This window comes from Perca fluviatilis, chromosome 11 (genome assembly GCF_010015445.1).
Source record: "Perca fluviatilis chromosome 11, GENO_Pfluv_1.0, whole genome shotgun sequence".
Taxonomy (NCBI): domain Eukaryota; kingdom Metazoa; phylum Chordata; class Actinopteri; order Perciformes; family Percidae; genus Perca; species Perca fluviatilis.
Window position 1 is genome coordinate 22,892,542 of NC_053122.1, and position 10,933 is coordinate 22,903,474.

The window sequence follows — 10,933 nt, forward strand, 5'->3', positions numbered from 1 at the left end:
AACACATTATCCGTGTCTTTTCCCGTTCGTTGTCCTGCAGATAACACAAAAAAACACCTGGCGATGTGCTATTTGGATGCTCGCATAAGAAAACAGCAGAAAATCTTTTGTTATTGTTGCCTCCATGTTTGCACACACCTGATGCTCTAGGCTACGGCCAACCGTTGGTGGCAGTCATGCAAAAAGTTGTTATGCCATTGCCAATATAACAGAAGAAGAAGAACATGCATCCCGACCATGTGAAGTTGTTATGCCAAACGCCAATATAACAGAAGAAGAAGAACACGCATCCCGACCAGAGGTGGATCTTGAAACCCTGACATCTCAGATTCATTTGCACTAACGTGTGTACTATTTGGCAGCCTGAAAAGTGGCATTAAAGGCTATAGAAAGAATGCGGAATGGAAAGAGATCACTGATGCAGTCAACAGTGTTGTCCTGGTAAATCGGACTCCAGCTGAAGTTTATTTAATTTATACATCCTTGACATATGTATGCTATAGTCTTAATAGTAATATACAGGCTTATATTGCAATCTCTTAGGCCTACATGGTGTATCGATATTTAAATAAACACACAGTAGCGGAGTTTATGCACTATCTTTTATTTTACTTGTGTTTTTTTTCACGAATCAGAACCAGGCAACCGTGTGGTTGTGAGGGAGAGCGCGTGTCCTCTGCAGATGAGGCAAAACTATGAACAAACACAACATATTGTATGTTATGTCAAAGTTGAACCAATAAGCTGGTCTGTAAACCGTGATTGGTGTTTACAATAGGATAATCATTTTGATTTACATGTTCATTCTCTCTTAAAATAATGATGTTGCCACATTTCCAAATCCCAACAATTTACTTAGTGGCTAAATTGTTATTATTAAAAATAGGATTGATAAACAAGTCTGAAAATAAGACCCATATTGTAATAAACTGTAGTCATCCTTTCATTTTCTGTGGGATCACCAGAACTAGTATTCCTCTCACATTACCGTGATTCTTTTGAAAGTTAATATAAAAACAAATGTCCTAATGGAGCTTAAACTGGTATTTAGGAAAACCCAAGAGCAAGTTTCACAATGCAGTGTAACATTCCCTGTTTACCGTAAAAAAAAGTCACCCCTTGAAATGCAAGAAGGGGTTCCCTATCCCCTGCGAAGAACGTTCAACACCATGCTATATTTGAAAATATACCTCTCACTCAAATTACGGAAAATTGCAAAGTAGACATTCCCGCACGTCAAGGACACAGTTGGAGCACGTGTGTGAAACCTCTTTATTTCACTATACCATCAGGACATGCGATGTCAAGCGGAGGTCCCATGCTGATAATATAATTGGCTCCTTGTATGGCAGAAGCAAAAGCATGACACCGTGCTCCCTATGAGAAAGATTAGGAAATTGAGCAGTGGCAAAACCTTGTTGACGTGCACACCTGCAAACATTTGTGACAAGTTACAGCGTTAGAAGGTAATTGCTGTGCTTCTACAACAAAACAGAAGCAAGAGTAAACAGTGAAACAAGAGTTTGCAGTACTGAATTAGACATTTCAGATACGATGTAATGTCAGTGTAATTTTTAAAGAGACCTCTTAACTTCTAATAGTGCAGATCCTACAAACAGGGCCTTAGAGAGGCCACGCTGCATTTTACACTCATTTTTTAAGCAAAAAAACTGAGGCCCCTCAGGTTAACAGCATAAATCACTGTTGAGTTGGAGGTTTGTGATGAATTTAGATACACTGTTTGCAAACGGTGCCCTCTATAAGGATCTTGTAGGCACGGAGGCAGCGAAAACATGACCTTTAAAAGCTGCTTTGTTGAGCAATCCATTCTTGCATACACTGCAGTACCCAGCGTCCGTGTCCCCTGTAGAATTAGGTTGATTGAGCATGGCCTAAATTGGATCAACCATATCTTGCATGCTGGAACCCAGGGCCCGTTAAATCGCCTGGACTGTGAGGCAGCCAAATACTTGGCTGTTTAGTTGGCGGGACAGTTTCCAACCCAAAGCCTGGGATAGTTATAAACCCATGGGTCTCTGGGACTGACTGCTGTCATATATATTGCATTGCTGATTTTAGACTTCAGACTTTTGTCATGTGTCATCAAACGAATGTATACTGCAGCAGAATCTACGAGAATGACAAATTGCCTCTACTTTAAATGACCTTTTTTGGCCACTTGTCAAACAAATAGTATCACATATAACAAACCGGCAAAATTGGCTAAATTCTGTTTCTGCTTATCAGATTTAAGAAATTACTCAGTTCATTAGTATTGTACATCCACAGTGTAAGTGAAGATGGACAGCAGTCGTGTATCAAAAGCTTTCAGCCTAACCTCCCTCAGGAGTCACATTACATGAAAGAGAGAAATTTACAATCTTACTTGGTGCCACACTAACAACTGTCTGCACCAATAAAAAACGACTCATACCCTCCTGAAATGTAACCGCTGTAGAAGCTATTAGTATCAATCAGATCTCAGTGGAGAAGGCCATTTGAGAGGAAAATGAGGCTCAAATCAGCTCTGCAAAATAAAATTGATGAGAAATATTAAGATTTACTGCTGCTCTTAACACACCTCCTTTTGTCTGTCGCTTTTCTCGTTACGCTCTCTCACTTCTCCGGCTCCTTTCCCAAGTGTGCCCCTATACGGCGTGCTATGCCTGGGTTGGGCAGACAGTTGCACAGCTGGGGGCTGATACAGTGAGGGATGGCTGACGAACCAGGCTGCAGATGGAGATGTGCCATGGGAGATTAATCCCCAGCACAGTCAGGAGGCTCCTGAGATTTTAATTATGCCCCAAAAAGGAGAAAACAAGAAAAAAAAAAAGTGAGGAATGCTGTCACATTAATAATTTATAGGCAACAAGAGAGAAATGTTTTTTATTTAAGCTGAGGGACTGTCATTTCCCAGCTGCATGGGACTTCTGTCAGACCTGTCCTCACTATGAGGGTTGACTGGTGGATGGTTATGGTGTAATGGCGGAATTCAGTAATTAGTGCGGGGAGAGGGAGGTGAGGACAGAACATCACAGGAGAAAGTGATACGGTGTATTAGGGGATAATAGCTGCACATGGCTGTCTCTTTTTTTCTCTCAATATTAACACTGTCTGGGTTCCTAAAAAATGACTCTCATTTGACAGAGACAGACAATTATGTAACATGATATACTGAAGAAGAGATTTTGAAAGAGAATATTAAAGGTCCCATGGCATGAAAATGTCACTTTAGAAGGTTTTTTAACATTAATATGAGTTCGCCCAGCCTGCCTATGGTCCCCCAGTGGCTAGAAATGGTGATAGGTGTAAACCGAGCCCTGGGTATCCTGCTCTGCCTTTGAGAAAATGAAAGCTCAGATGGGCCGATCTGGAATCTTCTCCTTATGAGGTCATAAGGAGCAAGGTTACCTCCCCTTTCTCTGCTTTGCCCGCCCAGAGAATTTGGCCCACCCATGAGAGAGAGACATCATGGCTTTCAAACTGGCAAAGTGGCAGTTGGTCAAGGCCACACCCCCCCTTCCCTCTCCTTCTCAATAGCTACAGACACAGAAATGGCACATCCTAAGGAAAGCTCATTGTAGGACTGACTCTAATGGCTGTAATTCTGCACCAAGGCTGAATTTCGGGAAAGAGACTTCAGATAGGGACCACAAAGGCATAAAAGCATCCAAAGAGCACCATGTCATGGGACCTTTAATGTTGACCATGTTTGATCCCGCTTTGTTGAGTGTGTCTGTTGGATAGGTAGGGAACTACTGAGCCCCAAGGCAGGTGTACCGGCTACTTGTTTAATTCGCTTGTGATTAATAAAGGTGGGAAAAACAATTTCATGTAAAAAAAAAAAAAATAATAACTTTTGCATTTAGCTGACAAAGATTACTATTACAATTGCCAGAGATAAAGTGAAGAGTAACTTTTGGTCTTTAGAGAGTTTTGTTTGGAAATAAAAATGACAAATATGCTATAATGATGTTCAGCAAATGGCAAAGATCTGAACGTAATGGTGCATAATATGATTTGCAATGCAAAATTTCATATTAAAACTGTATACAAGCAGCTAATGATAGTCATACTAATTGTTTCCATTATATGGTGGATGATTACATTTTATTAAAATTAAATGCAAAATCATTTAAACTGGATAACACTATAGGCAGCACATTTCATCCACTTTCCCACTTTGCTGTTTGGGAAAGGTTTGTGAAAGTACATTGCCTCTTGATGAGGGATAAATGCATGAATAAGTGCTATTTTTAATCCAGCAATTTGTAATATTGGAGTGAGGCTTTCAAGTACAAATGAGCTCATTTGTTTTCCCATTGAAAAGTCACTCAAACGCCTGCCTACGGAAATATTCTTAGCATGCCTCCAGTCTTTGTGAATCTATTTGAAACTATTTAGTTGTATCTATTTGGTCAATTACCGATAACAATTATCTTTATTGCGTTAATAAACCATCACAATCTAGGCATTATGTATTGGAGATATTACTCCTTGTACAGTATGTGGGTTGACTGCTGAGCAGCCTTCTGCTTGATTTATTCCAAAGGGCAATCATGGCAATAATGCTGTAATGGACTGAAGACAAATAGACAAATAATGAGACAATCAATAAATAACAAATGGGCATGAAATAAGCGCATATATGCACAATTACAAAGACACACACACACACACACACACACACACACACACACACACACACACACACACACACACACACACACACACACACACACACACACACACACACACACACAAATCAGGACTTTGAAGTTAGAGCTGGCAGACTGCCCTGTCCTGTATTCAGCTGTGTGACGTGCAGACTGACAAAGAGAGACAAAAAGAGGCTGTTTAGTGGGCCTGACTCATGCACTTACGCATCTCTGCCTAATAGGGGCCACCATTTTTCAACATAAAAAGAAGGATGAGACCTAAGAACCAGTGTTGGCTTTTTGAGTTACTGTGTGAACAAGTCATCCTCAACGTCATCCCCTTAAACATAACACTTCTTGTCTGGTCTTGAAAAAAAAAAAAACACTTGACAGGAAGTATGAACATCTAGCCTTTTTTAATTTCTTTATCTGACGGAAAGGAACAAATTTGACCTAATTTAACCACTGCTTATACATTTTTATATAGTTCATTAAAGCCTGTTAGCACGAGTGAGCAGCATCAGGTTTGTGTGGAAAAAAAGAGACCAATTTAGGTTTTAATGAACATAATGTGAAGCTTAAGTCTACAGAGAAATAAACTATTTTTCATATTTTTGACACTGCAAACAAACAACAAAGCCAAGTGGTGTAGCTGGTTTGCATAAATGTATCAAACTAAAGCAGCAGGAAGCACATCTTTGTCATTCTTGTCTTGCCGATCCCTCTGATCTCAACGTGTAAAAGGTAGTGGCTATTAATTTGACCGGTTGGGATGATAAAAGGGCTAAGGACTCCGACTTGTTAAAGTCAGGCTCCAGAATTAAAATTGGTTGAGGGGACAGGATCAGGAGCAAAGCGATTGGTATGGGAGATAAAGTAAAGGACCACTAGATTGGATAGGATGAGGAGTCTGCAGTTCGGGCTGACAGAGGTGATGGAGTGCTGTGCTGTGTATGATGGGGGTGCATGTGTCACCTGCCCTGGCTTCCCTCTCCACAAGGAAAAACCATTACCGTGATCGATTCTTCCTCGTATTGGCACTCTTATTTCCCTGTCTCCAAAGGAAGGGTGTTGATAGGCTGGGAGGTGGTGAACAAAGTTGCTATCTAAACACATTGCCAGCTGAGGATGGCTGCTTAGCACTGTGTGTTAAAGACACATTTGCCATAAGGACAGCAACGGGACTATTATGGTATCTCCATTTAATCTTCATCAACATCAGTGCTGTCATCATTATTACCCTCTTCATCATTACCATCAAAGTCGTCCTTGTTTAGAAATATCATCAGTGAAAAACTCTTTTTTAATGCTAATCTCTCCATATTGTGTTTTACTTTCCACAGCTAACATAATATCCACATTGCTACTAAAGCACAGTTGAACCTTGAATTTGTAAAGGATAAAAGCTGCTACAAATTATTGCTGGCATGTCTGACGAATAAATACAGCATTCAATAGTGCCAATGCAAGGATGCCTGTAAATGCCTTCAAGACAAGGTATAGTGCTGGAGTATTAGTCAAGGGCAGCATATTGTTGAGCTGAAAGAAAAAAGGGAAACAAAGCATTCCAACAACTGCGTCAGGCAGTCTCACCCTACCAGTGAAAATGAATCACCGCCAGAAGTGACAAAAAAACGATTTAGAAACATATATTGAGACGCACACTGAACACTATGAGTTCTAGTTCTGAGAATTATTTTTAATTAATTGCACAGCATTACCTGGTTGTAGGTCAACAAAAAGTACCCAACATTACATTTACCTCTATTTCCTGCTGCTATATTTCATTGATGCCTCAATCAAAATTGGTATAATTACTTTGCCTTGGTTTTCCAGCACTATCAGCACTTCATCATCTACTGGGAGTTGTACATCAAATAGTGCTTGGCATGATGATTCACTGGCTCTTGGTGGGTTACATGAACCGATAAATCCCTTATATTTTGTTGCAACCCCTTGCTCATGATCTCTTCTCTTTAGACTTCCAGCACCACTGTCCTGCCTCTGAGGAATGGTGGAAGCAATCTGCGCAGCCCAAAAAGACCTGAGGAGATCAGTCTGAACAATGCTCCACTGCACACTGTGAGGCCCAGAGAGCTTTGGGTGTGGATGTATAACACGTCATGTGATACAGCAGCCCACAAGCAATTCCTTTGAACTGTCAAAAATGTACAGTACATCGCTGTATGTATTTGTCTGTCTTCTTTTTGCCTCTCCGTTAGGGCTGTGCAATTATAACATTTTTAATCGTGATTACAATTTTGGCTCCTAACGATAAAAAAAAAAAGAAATACGATTATTTTGCACATTAGGCAGTGTTTCCGCTATATACACTCGGTCCACCGCTGAAGGAACGATTGCTGCCACTCCTTCAGTATTTAAAAACATGTCATAAAGTCATAATTACACAACCCTGCAGAGCTGTCTGCTCCACAAACTCAAGTCTTTACAACCATATACACAAGTACAGCATTTTTCGGCTGATTTACCATGAAAAACCCAGTGAAATATGACAGCTACAGTCTCTTGGAAAATAGCGTTATATATGACTTTGACTTTGATGAATTACTGTTTATCAGACCCAAGATGATACAAGAAACTTACGTTAGCGTACGCTGCGGTCCCTCTGGACTCCCTGCTGCAGGAGACGTATTATTAAAACGTTGTCCAGGTTAATGGGGATGAATATTGCTCAAAACCTACATTCAAAAAAAGCGTAGTAATGTTCCCTCAGCATATTCTTTTGTTGCCAAACTGTATGTAAAATGAGCGGTGACGTTAAATCACCTGTTTCAAGTAACACTATTCATATTTTGGCACAATGTTTAGTAATAGTAATAGTAATAGACAGTAGTGGTGGTCATAGTGAGTGAAAATGTGATCTGAGATTGGAAAATGTGTTATGCATCTTGAATTGTTCATTAGCTATGTATGTGTGATATGTGTAAATGTTAACAGACTCACAGTTAAACAGATTTTATCCTGATCCAAAGACTCTTTCTGTGAGAGAAAGGACACTATATCCTGGAATGTAATTTGCAAGATATATGATGCTTTTTAGATACGATTGCAAATAACCCCCGCCTCCCCCCCCAAAAAAAGGTTTATAAGTAATCGTGTTAAATAATTGAGATTTCAATATGGACCAAAATAATTGGGATTATTATTTTTTCCATAATCGAGCAGCCCTTCTCTGTTGCCTTTACATTCTATTCTAATGATATTTTGACATGTTCAAGTAGCTTGTCCAATTTATAAATGGGAATAGCATGGGAGGTATTTCTGAGGTATTTTCATTTCATTTTTATATTCATATTGCTTGTATTTGTCCTAGGGGTGGAGAAATGCAGACTCTCAGTACATGGCTCCTAGAACAGGTCTGTACCACTAAGAATATTATCTTTGGTAAATGAAATTCACAAGTACGAGAAAATTGGTAAATGCCACAAAATCTGTAAAATCACATCTAGGTGCCACTTCAAAATGAATCTGTTCAGATGAGGTCCATTGTCTCTCTCGTTGATGAGAGATTTTCTCTGTTTATGTGTACCACTGTTTTCACATTCTTTCATCACAGCATGTGGATTCCAGTGGGCCTCTCTGCTTTATTTTTCTTGGATAAAAACACAGGTTTGCTGTTTATCTGGACTATCAGCATCTGGCACTTATTATAGAGGGATGGAAGCGCAAGCTTGGATTATTAGGATTACTGGTGGATTGGTAGAAGGACGGGATTCATAGCAAGGTTAATAATAGCAAACTTTCCTTTTACCCGCATAACAGCAGATAGGCAGGCCTGCGGGCTTTCCCTACATCACAAACGTCTAAGCCTACCCTCACTTTTGGAATACAGTCCATGAGAAAAATCCCTCTAGCAATCTCCTCTGAAGCTGCTTCGCTGCCTGAGCGAAGGCTAACACACAAAGACACACAGAAGCATGATAACACAAAGAAAAAACAGGTGTATGTTTTTGCATTAAAATGAAGATGACTAGATTCACAGCAATTCCTTTTAAAATAGAAACATCCCGCTGTTCGTTAAGCGCATTTACAGCTTCAACATTTCACTGTTACATTCTTACCAGCTTGCTATGCTGTCAGCACGTTTATCTGTGAATCCGACATGGTGCGTGTGTTTGCGTTGAGGGTGTGCACTGTACTGTATGTGCTATTCCTCAAGGCAGATATAAAAGGACCACTAATCCAGAGCGACAGAGGAATAAACACAATCCCTAATCTCATTGATCCCTCACAAAATCATTCAATTATACTCCACCACTGAGTATGGCACCATGCACAGAGGGAGAGGTTATAAAGGTAACAATCTCTTTCTCTCATTACAGAACGAGAGAGCCAGAACTCAAAGAAACGTGATAATGAAATACCGCACATGAGCAGATAGATAGGCAGCTCTTTTAAAAAAAAAAAAAAAAGGCCTTCCATGCTGCTTTATGACCGTGAAAACATGGCAGTCCGACAATGTGCTATATAACCAGCAGCAGTTAATACTTGGTGGTATCACTGGAGAGGAATGTAGTTACTGTTATCATGGGTGGGGGATAGTGGGTGGCAGGGCTAGAGATGAGTACTGGGGGCGTAGGCGCTCTGTTCGAGGGTAAGCATTTAAAAAAAAAAGGTCTTTAAGGGTGAGGAGTGAGAAAGAGAGAAGAAAAGAGACAAAGGATGTAAGAGGAGAGGAGAGGAAAGGAGAGAAAAAATCTAGAAAGCTCTGCAGATACATGCACCACTAAGTGACCCAGTTTAAGAGCCTAAATCCTGCTACCTATTATCACAGGGGAAGGCAGTTTTTTCTCCTGCCGCTTCAGCATGGAGGGCAGACCCACTCTGATATAACTGTGACAGCTACAGGGTTGCTGCTGCTGCCTGCTCATTGATTTAGGGGTTATGTTTTTATCCTGTTCATTAGAGCTTTCTAAGCAATTGGAGTGCTTGTAGGTTTGTGACATTTCAGCATGTCACATCAAAGGCTTTGTCAAAGGGTGGTGGTGGTGGGGGTGGGGGGGGTGTTGAAGTAGTTGGCGGTATGAGTGCTATGAACCTCAGGTTGGAATTGGTTGCATGCACACACATAAAAAAAAATGGATGAACAAGCATTCCTACGGACTCTTTTTCTCTGTTACTATATTTCCCCTAAAATCAAACCTAAAGTACAATTCCACTTCTTGGACTGGCAGCGACCTTTGAAAAACAGGTACAAGAACCTGTTCTGCCTCTGGACCTCACGGTCCCCTTTTCCCCCTGTAAAGCAAATGTTAGTTTTAGAAGTTAGTTTGATCCGGCCAACATTCAGTGTGCGGGGCGTGGAATGTGGAGGAGCTAGTTTGATGTATGGCACCAGATGCCCGCTGCCAGATGTTGTACAGGCTGACATGCCGGTCTGGCATGAGGCTAGTTTTCAGGGCTGGCCGTGAACTAATTAATCTACTCTCGCCCTGGTTTCACAGAAGGTCACACTAAAAATATGTGAGTTTGTGAATATATAAATGTCTGAGTTATGTGTGTATGTGTATAAGTCTGGTATGAAATGCATATTTTCACAAAAGCTTTTGTGTCTGAGAATGCATCCATTTCCAGACATGGCTCACTATTAATGCACGATTGTGCGAGCATATGCCTGGTATCCTCTTTGTGGGAGTATGTTATGGCCGAAGAGCATGTCTGCCAGTGAGAGGATAAATTGAAACAAGATGTGCTGGCCCCTCGCTCCTTTGAAGGTGTTCCACATCATACCTCTGATTCTGTGGAGGGTAGGAGTACTACCATAAAAGGACACTCTGTTTACCTTAACCTGCCAGCGTCTGCTTGCCAGATGTTCCAAAGTTTTTCTTTCATCTCCTCACACGAACCTTATTTTTATTTTTTTTATAGCAAGTTTGTTACTCTACATTTTGCACCGATGAGAAAGATGAAAAGTCAACTTTCTCCTGCTGGAGGGAGGAGAGGCTAAATTTGAACATTGTTTCATTTGCTTTAGAAGGCTTGCGGAGATTGAAGGATTTGGCTGGAGAGGCAGAAAAGATCTCTCCTTCAGCCTCCCTGTACTGATGAAGACATTGATACCACAGAGACTAGAGGCTGGGACCTATAAACATGGCCTCCATTAAGTCCTCCGCTTTGGCGAACTCATTTACACATGTCAGACTTTCTCTCAAAGTCCCTGTTATTCTAACAGAAGTGTTTCCTTCTGACGACAGTTAATAGTTATTTAAAGTAATTTTCTTTTCATTCAGCGCAAGGACATTGCGAAAAGCAAG